The following is a 17,556-nucleotide window of genomic DNA, read 5'->3' as shown; positions in this document are numbered from 1 at the left end:
CTTGTTCACACTTTATAAATCACTTATAACACATTATATAAAAAGGCCAACAGTGAGCTGTTTCCTGCCAAATAGTGATCCCTCATGTCTCTGTACTGTTCGGCCTCGTCTCTTTTTCTCCATCATCAGCGTCTGTAGCTGCTGCTTCATCACGTTTGCTCAGTTACTAATTCATTATTAATTAACCCCGTCAGCACCTTGATGGTCAAAGCGTTTCATCTGGCAGATCACATGATCATGTCACATGACCAGATTCATCTTCTGAGGCCTGGGCAGTATTGATTACCTTGAGCTGCTCTCATTGTAACACAGCTGTTGATCAGATATGAACATGGAGGTGATTTCTGCTGGTTTCTCTTCTTCGGTTTTAACACTCAGGTGTGACTCAGGTGTGACCTTCCTTTACCTGGTGAACTGCTCAGTCTCTGTCCACATCTCTGTGATTCTCCCTTCATCATCTTCCTCTCAGTTTACAACCATTGATTGATCAGTTATTAACATTTATAAACACATCATCATTAATTAATGAGGTACTAAGAGACTCCAGTTACCAGCTATAAATGATAATAGCTCATTAGATTAATGAGCAGGAGGCGTTAGCTTAGAAGACTGTGTTGTAACTTGTTTATAATTGTTTATGATTTAAAAAGTGTCAACAACAATATTAATAACCTGATTATAAACCATTTATAAATCCTTTATAAGGGTAGTCTTATAGTAAAGTGGTACCAATGAATCTATAATGGAAATAATCAATAGTTTAAGTTTCTCTGAGTCCTGACTGAACAGAGTCTTCACACTGGAACCAGGACTCTCAGGATCTGAATAAGAGTCTGAGGACGTTCGGTCTAACTGTTACATGACTGAAACCTTCATCCTGATCACAAACATCGTCCCTGCAGTGTTAGTGCTGTACTTACACACACAGCTGAGCCTCAGGAGTAGAAATAAAACCATAAACAGAGCGTCCATGTTCCTCTGCTGCAGCTCTCATGTGTCCTCCAGCTTCAGATGAGCAGAGTAGAAGTGGGGAGGGGAAGTGCGTCTTTGTGGGGAGGAAAAGTCAGCAAGCAGCACTTCCTTCTATTCTATTGTTCTGGGGGTTTCATAGTGAAGGAGCTCTCAGTGCTGGTGACTGTCGGAAATACCAGAGTCCATCCCAGATGGTCAGTTGTTCTAATAAACCTGAAGGAGAAAACATCCAAGGAGGAGGAGGAGGAAGAGGAGGTGTACTGAAAACACCTACTAAGATCAGTGATATAAACTTCATCCAAACTTTATCCAAAACTAACAGAGATCAAAGTTTAAATAAAGGCTGTACAGAACCGATTCTCTGGTTGGTAACAAACAGAGGAAATATATACAATACATTTCACTGAGCTCATTCCTCCAGAACATGATCATCCCCTGCAGGCAGCTGGCCATATTTGGCTGACTATAGGTTGGTTGATGTCAGGTGACCAAAATTCTGTTTGATGTCAACAACAAGTTGATGTTATATAAGTTCTGTTGTTGAATAAAATCCATGTCTTTCAAAAGTCTCATGCAACGTCATCTTGACTGATAAAAGACCAAGATTCTGGTTGTGAGAAAAATCCAACATCCGCTGAACGTCTGCTCAATGTCTGCTAAACATCTGCTGAACATCTGCTGAACATCTGCTTAATGTCTGCTGAATGTCTGCTGAATGTATTCTAAACATCTCCTAAGTCTGCTGAACATCTGCTAAACATCTGCTGAATATCTGCTAAACATCTGCTGAACATCTGCTGAACATCCACTAAACATCTGCTGAACATCCGCTAAACATCTGCTTAATGTCTGCTGAACGTATTCTAAACATCTCCTAAAAGTCTGCTGAACATCTGCTAAACATCTGCTGAACATCTGCTGAACATCCGCTAAACATCTGCTGAACATCCACTGAACATCTGCTGAACGTTTGCTGAACATCTGCTGAACATCCGCTAAACATCTGCTGAACATCCACTGAACATCTGCTGAACGTTTGCTGAACATCTGCTGAACATCTGCTGAACGTCCGCTAAACATCTGCTGAACATCTGCTGAACATCTGCTAAACATCTGCTGAACATCTGCTGAACATCCGCTAAACATCTGCTGAACGGAACGTTTGCTGAACATCTGCTGAACATCCGCTAAATATCTGCTGACCATCCGCTAAACATCTGCTAAATGTCTGCTGAACGTCTGCTAAACATCTGCTAATTGTCTGCTAAACATCTGCGACCATCCGCTACTATCTGCTGAATATCTGCTGAACATCCGCTAAACATCTGTGAAATGTCTTCAGCATCTATCTGACGTTGTTAGAGTCCAGTGTTCCTGATGTTACAGAAGCGTCTGCTGGGTCTAGATGTTAGAGTTATGTGAAATTTGCTGCACACTGATGTTTCCCAGGCAGCTCTCTGGGTTTGAACTGTTTGTGCTTGTAGTTCATAACAACTGAACTATCTCCTTAGAGTTCACTTGGATGTAAAGGAAAATCAAACAGAATCGTTAGTGTTTAAATTCACGTCCTCTTTAGCTGTGCTGCTCCTTTAGTAGGAAGGGCTGCAACACCTCCTCCTCCTCCTCCCTCTGACATCCTGTCCTGTCAGGAGGAAGAGGAGGAAGAGGAGGAAGAGGAGGAAGAAGAGGAAGGGAGAGTGGAACATCTCCACCCTCTACATCCTGACTGTAACCTTCACACAGGACTGAAACACGCCAACCTAGACCTTCACCGGGACTCACTGTCACATTTGTGAGAGAGAGTGTGTGTGTGTGTGTGTGTGTGTGTGTGTGTGTGTGTGTGTGTGTGTGTGTGTGTGTGTGTGTGTGTGTGTGTTTTGACCCTTTAAAACACAAGTACATAAAAACCCAATTTCCCTCACATGAAACATGATATTTCTCATGTGAATTCACCACAGATGAAGTGCCGTGCCATAGATCATCATACATGGTGTTCATGTTCTGTTGTTTTATACTTTGACTCCACTACCTTTAATCTCAGTACGAGGTTTACACAGATAATATGTTTAGTTTATATGAAGCATTAACAAACAGTAAACAGCTTCACCAGGACAAGAACATAATCAGTAATAATCAGTTATGTAATATACAAAACAAGATTATATTATTAATAAACACATGATGTTAATGAGCATCTGATAAGTTTTATAAAGGTCTTATTACCTGTTAACCGACGCTTATTACAAGAACCTTAATATAAAGTTAGTCTGTGTTTCTGTGTTGTGTGGTGTGTGTCTATATTAGTGTAGTGTGCTTGTGTGTAGTGTGTATATCAGTGTGGTGTGTATCATGTCAGGTCTGCACTTGTGTGTTTAACCTCTGTTGAAAAGTGTTGTGTTACTCGTAGTTGAGGAGGAAGCTCCACCCTCAGCAGGAAGTGGTGCTATTTAACCCCGACAGCTCAGGACAGACCCAGACACCGAGACGAGCCCCGTCTCCTAGACCTGATCATTCTGTACTAACAAATTGCTGCAGCAAATAAAACATAACGAGGAAAAGTTAATTAACGTCTGAGTGTAGTGTAACGCAACATAACAAATCCCTCCATGGTCTCGCACCCAGTACGTCTGACCTCCTCCACCCCTATACCCCGTCCCAGAATCTACGGTCCTCGGACACTGGCCTGCTCTCCACCCCCTACACCATCCTGCCATCTCTCCGGGACAGAGCTTTCAGTGTGGCGGCCCCCACCCTCTGGAACTCTCTCCTGGAAGAGGTCCGTACAGCCTCATCTCTGGACACGTCCAAGAAACTGGTGAAAACCCACCTGTTCTTCAAGGCCTGCGGCCGCTAGCTGCCTCATCTCCTACAACCTCCTTCAGTCATGGCCGTCCTCATTCTGTCTCATCTTGTTTTCATTTATGTTTTATTTATTTGTCTTCCTACTCTGTCAACCGGCCTTCGGTACCTGTGAAGGTGCTATAAAAATCTAAGTTATTATTATTATTATTATTATTATTATTATTATAACGTAGTGCAAAATAACGTAAGGTTGTGCAACATGTGATGCAACATAATATAACGGAACACAACACAACGTAACCCAATGTCTTCTGTTTTATGGACTTTTATTGTTTGGCTTTTTGGATGCTCTCATACGATTCAATTGTTTTTCACCTTGAATATTTTTCATATAATAAAACAATTTTTTCATGTTTGTAGCTCATTCCAGTCCACCTCGTCTGTTAGAGATCTAACCAACCAAAATTTAACACAACATAAATAAAAATACATCTAATAAACCACAATTATGCACAACTGCATGGACACATTGTCGGTCCACATGACTCGGGTCTGGGCTGAACTGAGTCGTGATTCATCAGTAAAATGTGGTGAATCATAATAAAGTGAAGATCCGGCTCGTACTCTGGAGCTCAGGCTGTTTCCTGGTTTCACTCTGCAGAGCCGACCGCAGCAGAGACCTCAGTTCAGTCCGGGGACGGACCGCCGGCCTCCCCGCACCTGCAGCACAACAGCATCTGATCACATGACCCCACCATATGGTGACAGAATTAACTTCATTAATAACCTGGACTCAGATGAGCAGCAGAAAATGGATCGATGGATTATTCAAATAAAACCATTCATTTAAATTCACAGTCCGCTGTCAGGACCTCCTCTCCTGGAGGAGCTGCAGCGATCTACAAAAACACTTTGTTTTTTCTGAAGCAGGAAAAATAAAAGGTTTAACACTTTTATCTTTAAGGACCCGAATTCAGTGATTTTTAAAGACTTTTCAAAACCTGCAGAGACTTTAAAGTTCATCTACAGGCATTTTTAAGCTCCTCTGCTGTGAGTCAGACTGGGGGGGCCACGGAGTGGGGTCTCACCTCTGATCCTCTCAGCTCCTCTGGTGGTCTCGTCTCTAGCGTCCATCTTCCTTTCCTCTCCGTCTTCGACCGCGCAGACAGCAAGAGGCGTCCGGCTCGTCTGGTGTTTCCTTCACCGTGACCCAGGTGTAGCGACGGGACCCGGTCTGGATCTGACTCTGGCGTCTCATACACCGGTTCACCTGTGAACACAAAGGCCGTTGATCTGAGACACCGACTTCAGCCAAACAGAGGAATCATATTCATAATAAGGTGAAGTGGGATTAATCGATTGATTCATTATTGATTAATCACAATCACAATCTCCAAAGTGACACCTCTGTCTGGACTGGAGTGGACTGGACTGGATTGAGGACTGGACTTGACTGAACTGGTCTGGACTAGACTGGACTGGACTGGACTGAACTGGACTGAACTGGACTGGACTGAACTGGTCTGGACTGAACTGGTCTGGACTGGACTGGACTGAACTGGACTGGACTAAACTGGACTGGACTGGACTGAGGACTGGACTGAGGACTGGACTGGACTGAACTGGTCTGGACTGGACTGAACTGGACTGGACTGAACTGAGGACTGGACTGGACTGGACTGAGGACTGGACTGGACTGAACTGGACTGGACTGAACTGAGGACTGGACTGGACTGGACTGGACTACACTGGACTGGACTGAACTGGACTGGACTGGACTGGACTGGACTGAACTGGACTGGACTGAACTGGACTGGACTACACTGGACTGGACTGGACTGGACTGAACTGGACTGGACTGAACTGGACTGAACTGGACTGGACTGAACTGGACTGGACTGGACTGAACTGAGGACTGGACTGGACTGGACTGAGGACTGGACTGAACTGGTCTGGACTGGACTGGACTGGACTGGATTGAAGACTGGACTTGACTGAACTGGTCTGGACTTGACTGGACTGGACTGGACTGAACTGGACTGAACTGGACTGGACTGAACTGGACTGGACTGGACTGGATTGAGGACTGGACTTGACTGAACTGGTCTGGACTTGACTGGACTGGACTGGACTGAACTGGACTGAACTGGACTGGACTGAACTGGACTGGACTGAACTGGTCTGGACTACACTGGACTGGACTGGACTGGACTGAACTGGACTGGACTGGACTGGACTGGACTGAGGACTGGACTGGACTGAACTGGACTGGACTGGACTGAGGACTGGACTGGACTGAACTGGACTGGACTGAACTGAGGACTGGACTGGACTGGACTGAGGACTGGACTGGACTGAACTGGTCTGGACTGGACTGAACTGGACTGGACTGAACTCTGTTTCTAAGATCATTTTTAAACAACATCTGAAAACCTGTTTATTTAACTTGGCTTTTAATGAATTCTCTCATATTTTTCTATTCTTACTGTTTCTTATTTTATCATGAACTGTATTTCTATTGTCTAGTTCGTTTTCCTTCAATCCCTTATCTCGTTGTAAAGCACTTTGAGCTCCATCTGCTGTAAGAAAAGTGCTCTATAAATAAAGTTTATTTTTATCATTAGGAACACAATACTGATACTGCACTGGTACTTCACTGGAGTATTTTGGTCTTCACTGTAGCTTTACTGCTTTTATCTGCAGACTCTGATTAACAACTGAAATATAATCAAATATTAAATAAAGATGTATTAATACACACACTCAGCAGTACAGGAAGTCTCTTCACACAGTACTTTTACTCTCAGTACTTTAAGTATAGTTTGATGCTGATACTTTTGTACTTTGTCTGGGGTAAATTTTTGAGTACTTCACCAGTAACTGCCACAGTCTCACAGGTGTACCTGGGGAGCCAGACCCAGGTACTGCAGGTACAAGTGGCGGGTTGAGGGCTCACACTGACCGGAGTGGAAGTGTATGGGTCACACTCTCATGGAGGTGGGGATGTGGTTGAAGGTGATGCTGCTCCGGCTGACGGCTGACGCCCAGCCCGCCCTCGTGCCTCCTCCAGGCGGGGAAGCAGGGGAAGGTGAGTCCGTTTGGGATCCTCTCCCGCGGTGGTCCTGAGACCTGCGGCGGCAGTTTCTAACGCAGCAGTTTTTCCCGCCCATCGAAGAGGGACGAAGAGAAACCGGAGAGGAGACGGTTAAACCGACCGGACAACGATCACCAACTACCATCAACAGTTATGGCTGCCCTCAAGAAGTGACGTGTGCGTGACGTAGGCCTGACGTCACTTCTCCAAACACTACAGCTCCTCTGTGTCTCAAAAACACTACAGACAATTTCACCACAGCCCTTGAATAGATTGTTTATTTAACACTGGTTTACCTGCTCGTTAAACTACGCAGGGTTTCTCTTCATTACGAAGACAATGTGGAACAACTGTTATAAGTTTCATATTCATAAATGTAACTTTGTTTTACATAATCACACTCTAATAAAAACTGTTAATAAGTGTTGTGTTTTTAATGTCTTTATTATTCTGTTGTTTTATTTATTTCAGCTCAGAACTGTATTTAATATGCAAGAAAATGATATCAGTCAATAAAGTAGAAAAACAACATCTATGGTGTTTACAGTGAACGGCTACGTAAAAAAAGCTAACGACATTAATAACAAAACACATTTTAATAAGATTTTCAACACAATCAGCCTGTTGTGTTTGATTTGAGATGTCTTATAATCTTAGAGCTACAGCTGTCTGACCCTGGTGATGGGTGGAGGTAGCCTCTTATTCTTTATCTAGTGATTTAGTCTCTGAAATATTAGATATTAAAACCATTTTCTACGACGAAGAAGCTGATGAGACACAGAATTTATCACGTTTATAATGTTTTTTGCTTAGTACGTTTTAAAGCACTAAAAAATTCACCTTTTACTGTCTTTTCAAATTAAACGAATGAAATGTTTATGAGAAATTAAAAGGAAACAAAACAGGATATGCCCTAGCAGAGGATGGTTTCGATCCATCGACCTCTGGGTTATGGGCCCAGCACGCTTCCGCTGCGCCACTCTGCTGCACAACACCATCAGCTCGGATGAAGTATTTAATACTGTTATACTTGGGAAACATTGGATCAGGTTGTATTTTATCTTTTCACTGAGTGTTCATATTTTATGATTTTATAGTCCACATTATGATTTGACTTATATTTGATAAAGCCGTGAAGACAGAAAGCTTCACAGCGGGGTTAAACTACAGTTTATGGCTTAATCACAAACTGGCGGGGATGTTAACGCCATGGCTGGTTCATATAGACTGTATACAAATGATAAATATCATACTATATTATATATAATTATCGGTCGTATACAGTCTATGGGCTGCTCCCACGTCTTTTGATTGAAAACAACTTTATTTCATGTGAGGACAACTCAGGAAAGAGAAAATGGCCGTGCTTCTAAACGTTTCTGTCTCAGTCGCTAGTTTCAAGTCTCCGTCAACAACACGATGTTCATTTTTAAAATTACTCTCCCGTTTAGAGGAAAAGAGACGATAAAACAGGGCGAGCTTTGGGGCGTGGCTAATGGGTGATTGACAGACTGTGCCACACGAACGGATCGATGCATCTGGGCATCGACCTTACTCTGTGTTTTCAGTTAATGAAAGTTAGTGGTAACATCTTGTCTATAAATGTCTACTCACTATCCAGGGAGTTTCATGTAGAGACTCTATAGTGAGCTTACTGCGAAATGAAGAAACACTTTCCGACACTGTTTCTGTCTCTGAGCGTGAGCACATGCACTACTTCTCACGATGCATTGTGGGATACTACGAGTCAACTATATGGGGTATAATAATTCTCACTATACATTCGGACAGCACTACAAAATGGAAAAGTCAGTATATAGTGGACTATAGAGGGAGTACTGAGTGATCTCAGACACAGCCTTAGTGTCTGCTAGGCTAACGATGACTGGCCCCGCTAACAGGCCAAAAATAAAAACCAACTGTTTACAGCATGTTTTTCAGGAGGCGTCTTACCTGTGCTCTGATCATAACACCTGTGTTTTAACAACCTGAAGACTTCAGTTGACCTGCAGCCAGATGTCCTGTATGAAGCATCAGGCTCACATTTTCATTAACTAACCTGAATAAGAATAAAGTTTATTTCTATAGGACTGATGGAAACCAGAGCTTTACAACAAACAATAAAACACAGTCATTCATGAATAAACAAAAGTAAAGTAAAATGAAAAAACAACCAGTGGATTGAAATATACAGAAAAGATCATAAGAAAACCTTTTGAAGTAGGTAAGTCTTGATGGGGATTTAAAAGAAGACGCTGATGTGGCGAGCTGGAGTTCTTCAGAGAGGTCGTTCCACAGCCGAGGAGCTCGGTTCCCTTCAGTCTTTGACCGTCAGGTGGGAACAATCAGCAGGTTCCTGTCTGAGGATCTCAGGCTGTGACTGGTTGGTAAGAGGAACCCAGTTCAGATATTTATTCTGAAGGATTTTATAGGGTCAAGTAAAATCATCTGGAAATCAGTCCAAAAACAAAAGGGCACAGAGTAACATGTTCTCTGTCCCACTGCCAAACTGAACAACTCGGAGCTTATTGATTGATTTCTGATTTAAGATGAAAGATCAATAATCCAAATCACCAGGAAATGAAGGCATGAATGATACTTTACATTGTTCCTCAGATGATAGAGGCATGAATGGATGACTTTGTTGGTGTGAAAGATCACATCCAGGTTCTGACAGCTGCTGTGACATTAGTGGATAAAGGACCAGGACCGGACTGGAGACCAGAATGAGAAGGATCTCAGTCTGAGTTTGATTACCTGATTTCTGATTATTGGTAAGATCGGAGAGTTTGAGAGGAGCTCGAGTCAAACTCCTCTTCAGAGCTAAAGTCATTTCAGATTGAAATGGGGATGATGGTGGACTGTTCTCAGATCAGTTCAGACTGCAGCACAGTCATCTGCACTTCTTCTCATTCCCTCTGGAGTCACAGACAGACACACACACACACACACACACTGTCCTCTTCACCTTTATGTAGGTCATCACTTCCACCTGTGAGGAGAAGAAGAAGAAGACAGTTGGAGGCTGTCACTGAGGACATCACATGAAAGGGAGGACACTGTCTCTGTTCCTCTGAGGCTGTCAGCTGTAATCAGCTTCACTTCCTGTAGACATCAACTCAACAACAACAGTCGTCTTCACGTCCACTCAGACGCACGACCACGACCAGCTTCTGGCTGCTCTGATTGGCCGACTGTTCTCTCTCGCTGTCTTTCTGTCCAATCCTGACGCCTGTCACCGTTCTCCTCTCACAGCTCTGAGCAGGTTGGAGGTTTATGACACTGATACTAACTGTGTTTAGTACAACACTGCTGAGAGCAGCAAGGACTGACTCCGCCCCCTACTGACCTCAGAGTCACTCTCCAAAGACGGACAGATGGATCCTGGAGACTCTGCTCCGTCCTCTTCCTCCTCACAAACACTCATCTTCAGGACTGTGGGATGAGACACAAGAATCAGGACAAACAAGCTGTTGAAGACGCACACACCCAGAAAGACCAGGAAATGACACACACACATTTGTACTTCTATCATTGTGAGGACACTCATTGACATAATGCATTCCCTAACCCCTGACCATAAAACTGAACCTGAACCTTTGAAGGTGTCTAACCCTAACCCGTTCAAAATGTCCTCACTTTGTTGGGAAAATACTTTTTGTGGTCCTCACTATGTAGCATTTACAAGTTCACACCGTCACACACACATCACAGACGTTTACAGTAAAATAATAATAATGTCATGTGAACACTCACCTGCCTCAGACTTCAGTTACCCTCTGTCCCCATCCAGGTAAAATGGCATCAACTAACACAGAACACTTTCACTTTCAGCTGCTCCTCCCCTCTGCATTTAAAGGAAATCACATGACTGTCTACGTGTGTGTTTGTCTACGTGTGTGTGTGTTTGTCTACGTGTGTGTTTGTCTACGTGTGTGTGTTTGTCTACGTGTGTGTGTGTTTGTCTACGTGTGTGTGTTGTTTACCATTTAGAAGTTTTTTTACCTTAGTTGTAATTTCATCTGTGTTTGTTAAATACCAATGTTCTTTGAACTAAATTAAATTTAATTTACATTCTTTTACAGACTTGCTGTAAAATAAACTATATAAGTGCATTTGCTATTTAAACATTGTGGGTGCGGGATGGGAAAAGACACTTTGCACCGGGTGTAAGACAGAACCCGTCGTCTCTTTGTGGTGGATTTATATTTCTTTGTAATTATTTGATCGATTTTCCAACAAAAAAATGTTAACAGTCACTTAAAACAGAGGCTCGGGACCAGGGCCCCCCTCAGCCCTTTGGTCCCCACGACCTGTGCCCAGGAGACCTGATCAGTAATCCTTAACTAATGAAGTGAAGTAATATCTCTGAAACAGTTTCATAAGTAACAAAACCAGCAGATCACACGCTGCTTTTCACAATTTATTAACAAAATGATAAAATAAATAAATACAAATTGATCAAATGCTCCTAATATCAACTCCTCCCCATGTTCCCTACAGTATTTCCTAAACACTGCATACAAAGAATTCATCACAGAAGAGGCTCAATACAGAGGTAAGAATCCCACCAGACCAGTCACAATGTCAGGCCAACAGAAGACACATCTGGAACAGAAGTCAAAAAAATAAACACATTCCTTTCCAAAATCATTATGAAAAAATACAAACAATTATACAAATATTCAGATTGTGTAATTACCAATTTACACATTATTCAGCACACCAGGTGAACTTTTTCTTTATTCATATCGCTACAATGCATCTCACCAAATGGAAGATAAAAAAAGACTTTTCATTTTTTATTTTTTTTTGCACTCAACACACCCCCAATGGAATTAGCTGTGGATGAGGTAAGAAGCTTCAGGTGTACAGTTGGGTCCAGACAGGATGGATGATGAGCAGTAACAATGGACTGATGTCATGTATCGACAAAATACTAGAAGGCCACAATCATGACTTGATCGTTTAAAAACTAAAAACTGAAAAGACCCGAGTCGAAGTGAACTACTTTACAGGATGCTTCCAGAACAACCCGCCGCAGAGGAACTGGAGACGAAACTTTGTAATGCATAAAAGACGTCCTCAAATACAAACTGGACAGCTCTGAGCTGCAGACACACGTTCCAGCTTGGTGAATGCACACGATGCTGATGCAGAAATGAATTTCCAGATGATATGCATTGACGACATAAAAGGCTTCCAAACTGCAGTGTTCTTTGGATAAATTCACTTTTTAGAGCTTGACTAAATAGAAACCGAGGGCTTTACTCTAGAAGAGGACAGTGATACAATTTAGACATTAGGACTTGATCGAGCCCCCCCACCCTCACCCCCACCCCTCCAACAGCTCTGCTGGGATCCCAACATTCAGCATGGTGCATTAGCCAAGTTCAAATTAAAATCGAAACGAAGGAGCTAAAACCATCTCAGCTCCGTCCATAAAAACACAATGTCAGGAAGAAATGTTTCCGCTCTAACGTGGATGGCTACCGCGCTGTTCAACACCTAAACTGCAGACTTTTGGCATCAAGATGCCAGAATGTCCAAAGAAAAAGGTGACTTGAGTTTAACATAAAACTTAAAAAACAAAAGCAAATGCATATTAAAAAGGTTTGACAAATCTTGTATAAAAATTTGCATAAGAAGGCATGCGTTCCACTGGACTGAGTGGACAGATGTTGCTAATTGGGTCCAAGTCCGCCCATCATCAGGGTGCAGGTTAGTTTGTTCGTTCCAAATGCACACAGGCTTCGGCTCACATGACCTGATTTAGCAAACTCATTCCTCCGACAACAGAAGAAGCACAGCACACAGGGAACGATGAACGACTCAGAACAAAACACAATGAGCTCCAGAGTCAAAGTAATGGCATCCAGACGAGACTGCGATACCTCTAAAATTCAGATCCAGAGCAAGAGTCATGACTGCAATGTGTGTTGCTGACAGATCCTATTTTTACACTCTGATAATAATACTGGTCAAACCAAAAGTGCATCACAAAACAAGTGGCTGTCACACCGAGCGAGATCTCATCATCAACAATCCCTCTTTGGAGCATTTCATCGAGTGACGACGACCAAACGACCTCCGACCTTCGCCAGCGTCTGCAGTGATTTTTTTCAAATGTAAAAGTTGAATCACATAAAAGGAAAATAAAAGACATTTAAGGCAACTCCTATATTAAACAACAACAAAACACTATCTGGTCAATCTAAACGGCATAATATGAAATGTATTTTCAACTTGCATTGACTACTGGCAGCCTGAGGTGAAGGGACCGGGTTTGTGCTCCGGAGTTTGGGGGAGCTTGGTGGGACGGGACAGACCAGAGGAGGGTCGGGTGGGAGGGTCATCTGGAGGGTTAGTAAGGTTCTACAAGTCACAGTGCAAGTCAAGAGACAAATATTATCTGCTGTTTGAAGAAAGGCACTCTAGGTACCTACTGTACAGAGCGAAAGGTCCAGTTTGTCTGGAACACATGTTCGGGCTCTTTCAAAGAAAAATTCGTCAAGTGAAGAGACTAGATGACTACTCTGCTCTATCCATGAGTGAACACAGGTGAACATGTTGGAAAAGAAGAAGTCAACATCCACCCGACAAAGAACAAAACACAAAACAAATGGTTTTCATAGGGAGATGGGGACAGTGTTAGTTGGCATTTTCTGTTAGACTTGCATCTCTGTCCACTCTTTTCCTTCCATGTTCGAACGGCTGAACTCTTCTTTAGAGACAAGAAACATTTATCAGACAACACTGTGGCCAAACATGTGGAAACGTTACAGAGATTTTCCTCTGATTCATTTTTCTGGGATCTTCTGAATGAAGGCAGTTTGTACAGCTGATGTCAGATATGCTGATTCAGTTAGAAGAATCCATATGATATGAAGAAACACACCTGTAACAGCATTTTTCATAGTCGCCCAATAACGTATTCAACCCTTCAATTATGTGCACATTCACTTTGCTATTATAGGATGTCACTACAATAAGAAAATCCTTGTATTATTTTCATATTTAAGAATCAAATCCTGCCCATCAAGTATCAAAGTCTGTAGCCATGCTAGCAGCTTTTAGGCTGCATTAAGTGATAACATCAGCATGCTAACATGCTCACTATGACAATGCTAACACGCAGGTATAATGTTTACCATGTTTATCATCTTAGTTTAGCCTGTTAGCATGCTTACATCAACTAATTAGCAATAAAAGTATCCAGCTGAGGTTGATGGGAATGTCAGTTCTGCGGGTATGTTCATAAAGTTTTGAATAAATTAAACCTGATGATGGCATGGGACGAAAAGTCAGAGGATGAACAAAGTCAGTAGGATTCATCCTCTGAGGAACATGAACATCTGCACAACGGATGTTAAGATATTTGACAGAATAAATGAAAACTGACCACCTGGTGACAATATCTGAAATATCAGAGAATCACCAAAAATCCCTGGGATACATCCTCTGGGCACCACAAACATCTGTAATAAACTTTATGCCAATTCATCCAAAATCTCAACCTCATGGTGGTGCTACGTAAAAGTTAAGGGGGATAAACAAAGCCAGTAGTATTCATCCTCTGGGGACCATAATTTTAAACCAATAGATGTTGAGACATTTCAATCTGGACCAATTGAAGAGTACCACTGGCATCAACAGTGATAATGCTGCTAGCATGGCTAAAAATGTCAATCAATAAAACAGTAAAATAATATTAAAAGCATTTTAGCAGGTTTCAATAGCTGAACCATGAACACCTTCAACTTCAGGGCAACTCAGGGGTGAACGCGTTATTGGACGACTAAACTTTAAGAAAAGCTTCATCATCGCAAAAACAAATAAACAAAATGTTCCAACACAACCAGAGGCACCGTTAATGAACAGACCAGAGTTTGTTAATGCCCCGTACCCAACAAGAAGCCAGAAGTCATGATCATTTCACCAGACAAAGACAGACCCGAACTGACAGCCACCAAGCCAAGGAATAACAGCATCACATTTCAGCCCAGACATGCTCCAGAAAGAAAAGAGATGCACTAGTCTAACTGTGAGGGGATGAAGGGGTTTCTGAGACAGCAAAGGCCTGGGCACTCCTCCCGAAAATATGAACTAGACTTGAGCCTTAATGTCAGACAGAGGTTTGTATTTCCTCCTAGAAAAATATTGGCAATGTGGGGATAAGTCACATCACAACAAAGAGATGCATACTCTGTTTAATTCCATATTAACATACAAAAAGCTCTTCAGCACTTCTTTGTAATGCAGCAAGCTTGTGCTTTAATCTCAGGATTTGTGGTATCGTCCTTTGAGATCCATCTGAAGGAGCAGGTTCATACAACAAATCCCTTCTTTTCAAGGAAAAATACTTCCTTTATGTTATTGTTTACTAAGCTCTCCTGTCTCAATCGGGGGACTTCCAATTTCTGAAATGGTAGCATCCATATCTTACAACGCCAATGATTTGATCTTTCAATACAGTAAGTGGACTTGTCCCTGCTGAATTTGGATACAACATCATTTTGGCAGTTCAGGATTCAACAGAAATGTACATAATGCAAAGATCACCACTTCAAAAAGAGGATTCCTTTTTGTGTTGTTAATGCCAGTCCAGCAGGTTCAGAAAACAGAAAGCACTTATTCTGAAGACTAGGAAGACCTGAATATCTTTTCCTATAAAAAAAGAAACACAGCCCAGATATAGTTTGTGTGTGTTGACATTGCAATATTGCAATTTCACATTTAGTGCTCACAGTTGACACACTTGACTCACGAATGAAAACTCAATCACTACACTTGACCGACACCACTGAAAACATCTGTTAGGCTACTGCGCCTGTTCGACCTCGTCCTCCATACCTGCTGAACACGACGCTCAGCGTCTTTTCTGCCTGAGCTCAGGGATACAGGTGGGGAAGAGATGGGTGTGGGGAGGGTAACTGGGGTTGTTGGTTGGTAGGGGTTGTTTGATCATTGTTTCAACTGGAAGAGGGCTGAGTCTTCTGTTTATCAGGTGAGGGTTGTCAGGGGTCCAGAAGGTCATTGTTGACAAACTGGAGAAGGTAAGTTGATTGGGCTGGTTTTAAAGTCAGGTTAGTTTAAAGAGGTTCAGATGCACATATTAATAATGTTCTGTTTGTTTGAACCTCTATAGGTTTGGGTTGACTGGAGACACTGAGGGAAGTGAGTTTAGACGGGGTTAGATTGGATTGTTGCTGGACTAGGGAAATGAATCTCCAGTTTTAGTCACTATGGCCAGATCACCGCTATTGGTTGATAAGAAGGATTATGTTTTTCTGTTGATTGAAAACTTTAAGTCATTGGTTGATGGGAAAGTTAGGGTTCATTAGGGTAAAGTGGGATTGATAAGAGAATGTTTTAGTCATTGGTTGTGAATTCATAGGGATAGGGTTAAGTTAGGTTGTTGTGGTTCAACATGGAGGTCAGGTAAGATTGTTAAAATGTAAAAATTGTTATGACAACTTTTTCAAAAACAATATTTCCCACTTCATTCAGCAATTGGCAAAGTGTGTGAAGGTGTTTAAGCAGTTAGGAACTGCGTACATGTGTTCAGACAGGACTTTGTATGAACTAGTCCATATGCAGGGGAGGTGGGTGGGGGAGGGCTGCTGGGAAAGGGTTTGAGCTGTTGTACTTAATCTGTGCTTAAAACTCAGTGGGTTAGAGTGGTGCAGGTGGGTTGTTGGGGTTCAATATGGAGGTCACAGTGGATCATTGGTGTTGAGGGAAACGTACGTTCAGGTTTTAGCCACTGGGATTAATATTGGTCTATTGCAGAGGTTCCGGTCATTGGTTGATGATTGATTGAAGTGATTGGTTGAAAGCTAGGGACAATGGTTTAAAGATGCATGAATCTTTCAAATGAAGTGCTTGTTTGATTAATCTAGACAACCCAGACTTTTCTGACATTGTAACTGTGGGGACGACTGCACCTGTCAAGTTTTAATAACTTTCCGAAATCCAACAATCCAACAAGGTACTAGGATTGAAAGTGAGCACATCACCATCTCATCTCACTCCCCTTAACCACAACAGGCTTTTCACTCTGCCTGTGAGGGTGGGCATTCAAGACAATATTTTGTACAAATTAGTTGGTTTGACGCACAATGAATCCCAGTGGATTAAGGTCTCGTTGGATTGATGGAGGACTGGGAAGAAAGTTACTGCTATTGTCAATAATGTTTTTTAGTTGACTGAAGACGGTTTACGTAGTAGGTTGATGGGAAGTTGGTGTAAGATCTGGAGAAACAGGGTTTGTTATTGACAGGGGGGGTTGGGATCATGGATTAGGGCTTAGGTTAATGAAGGTTTGGGACTGGAGGTTTAGGAGATCAGGGTTGTGGGATTGCAGACGATAAAGGTTGTTCACATTAAGTTCAATGGGACAAGGGGATGAACAGGTTCTTCTCAGCACTCTGTCACAACACTGCTTTTTATACCAGTAACCCCTGACAGATGTTTGGTTCCATGTTCTCGGTTGTCTTCATACCCATGTGAACCCATCTCCCCACCCCACAAGAGAACACAGGGGCCACTATAACAGGCACACACTGGTGTGATGATGAATTAAATCTCCCTTTGAGCTTTCCCACCACTGACGTCTATCACTAATTGGCATGATGACACTGGTACGTAGGCCGTCCTGTCCCCAGCTCTGTGGGCCATCAGCCTAC

The 17,556-nt window shown here is 42.5% G+C and overlaps 2 long non-coding RNA genes across 2 annotated transcripts; both read right to left on the bottom strand.

The window, feature by feature from the left end:
* Positions 1-4,090: 4,090 nt before the first annotated feature.
* Positions 4,091-6,819, bottom strand: LOC111233752. The gene is made up of 3 exons (XR_002665624.1): positions 6,737-6,819; positions 4,863-5,044; positions 4,091-4,494 (listed from the first exon to the last, which is right to left on the bottom strand). It is a non-coding gene; the product is annotated as an uncharacterized LOC111233752 (long non-coding RNA).
* Positions 6,820-8,279: 1,460 nt separating this feature from the next.
* Positions 8,280-10,681, bottom strand: LOC111233728. The gene is made up of 3 exons (XR_002665622.1): positions 10,625-10,681; positions 10,218-10,303; positions 8,280-9,860 (listed from the first exon to the last, which is right to left on the bottom strand). It is a non-coding gene; the product is annotated as an uncharacterized LOC111233728 (long non-coding RNA).
* Positions 10,682-17,556: the final 6,875 nt, after the last annotated feature.

Source organism: Seriola dumerili, unplaced genomic scaffold (assembly GCF_002260705.1).
Source record: "Seriola dumerili isolate Sdu_G_001 unplaced genomic scaffold, Sdu_1.0 BDQW01000417.1, whole genome shotgun sequence".
Taxonomy (NCBI): Eukaryota; Metazoa; Chordata; class Actinopteri; order Carangiformes; family Carangidae; genus Seriola; species Seriola dumerili.
The sequence above is the reverse complement of the archived record's forward strand: the minus strand, read 5'-3'. Positions and strand labels throughout refer to the sequence as shown.